Source organism: Belonocnema kinseyi, chromosome 10 (assembly GCF_010883055.1).
Source record: "Belonocnema kinseyi isolate 2016_QV_RU_SX_M_011 chromosome 10, B_treatae_v1, whole genome shotgun sequence".
NCBI lineage: Eukaryota > Metazoa > Arthropoda > Insecta > Hymenoptera > Cynipidae > Belonocnema > Belonocnema kinseyi.
Window position 1 is genome coordinate 95,058,245 of NC_046666.1, and position 1,357 is coordinate 95,059,601.

Consider the following 1,357-nt stretch of genomic DNA (forward strand, 5'->3'; position numbering starts at 1 on the left):
TGTCATAAGGACAACCGCAGGATTTCGCCAAGAGCGGGTGCTAATCTGAAAAATTGCACCCGCTTTCAGCGAAATCGCGGTAAAATTTCAGCCACAACCGTGAGATAGGTGGTTACAGCCTGTAAAGGAATCAATACGACGATCCAGCAAAAGCCTCGTGCACCCTAAAAACCTGGAGCGACCCAAGCACAACCAAGACATAAGGTCTCGAAACCTCTCTTTCTTTTCATTCTCCTTGGCTATGATGTTTTTCTCAGCTGGTGCCGAAAATTCGATAACGAACATGGTTCGCTTCTCGAAATCTAGAAGAACCATGTCAGGCCTCGAGTGAGCAACAGAAACAATTGTCGAGAATATAAAGTTCCAGTATATGCGGCACCTCCCATTCTCAACAATTGACTCAATTTCCCTAGGAGCATTTAGAGGAGTGATATTAAGGTGAATGACGTAGGAGTGACAGAGATGGTAATAAAGCACTCTTAGTGCCGCATTGTGCCTTTGAATGTAGGTCGTTCCCGAGTGAGTTGGACAACTAGATAGTATGTGAGCTAAATGCTCGGGGTGTGCATGGCACGCCCTGCAGCTATCATCGGGAATGTCTTGGCTCAAAATGTGGCGACGGTATGTTAAGGTGGAAATGACACCCTCTTGGCATACAAAAATGAAACCCTCTGTACCAGACTTCAATCCGGGCGATATAAGGAAAACAAAAGTTAGCTCACAAGACATTGACTGATCCTTCACATTTCTGTGGAAGATACCGTGCATCCTCTTATCGAGGAGCTGTCCACGAAAGTTTTTCTCTTGTGCTTTCTTAATCCGGGCTTTCAGGAGTGAGTACTCGAGATAGATAAGATTTGATGCATTTTGCTCACCCCTAATACTGAACTCAAGTCCGAGTGTTTCGTCAGCCTCCTCCGCTGCTTCGTACAAAAATGCTCCTTGGCCCACTTCTTCGTAATTCCTAACCATTTTAAGAAGAGGGTCTCTTCCATTTGCAACTCTATGTGCTGTACCCAGAATAATCCTGTTGTGAAGACATTCAAGACTCAATATTCCGCGACCCCCTTGACGACGTGAGATGTACAGTCGCGGAACGGATGACTTAAGATGCATGCTTTTGTTCATGTGCATAACCTTTCTTGTCCCGATATCAAGAGATCTGAGCTCGTTCTTCGTCCATGGAACTACTCCAAATGAATAAAGTAGTACCGGGACGGCAAGCATGTTCATTGCAGATACTTTGTTCCTCGCTGACAGTTCGGAAGACCAAATCTGTCAGATGAGACGTTTGTATCTGCTTCGGAGAGTATCCTTTATAGATGTCACATCCTGAATGCGGCTCTGTGGCACGCCC

At 45.5% G+C, this 1,357-nt stretch overlaps 1 protein-coding gene across 5 annotated transcripts in view; it reads right to left on the bottom strand.

The window, feature by feature from the left end:
• Nucleotides 1-1,357, bottom strand: part of LOC117181378 — a 343,385-nt gene that overhangs the window by 11,155 nt on the left and 330,873 nt on the right. The window lies entirely within an intron of this gene.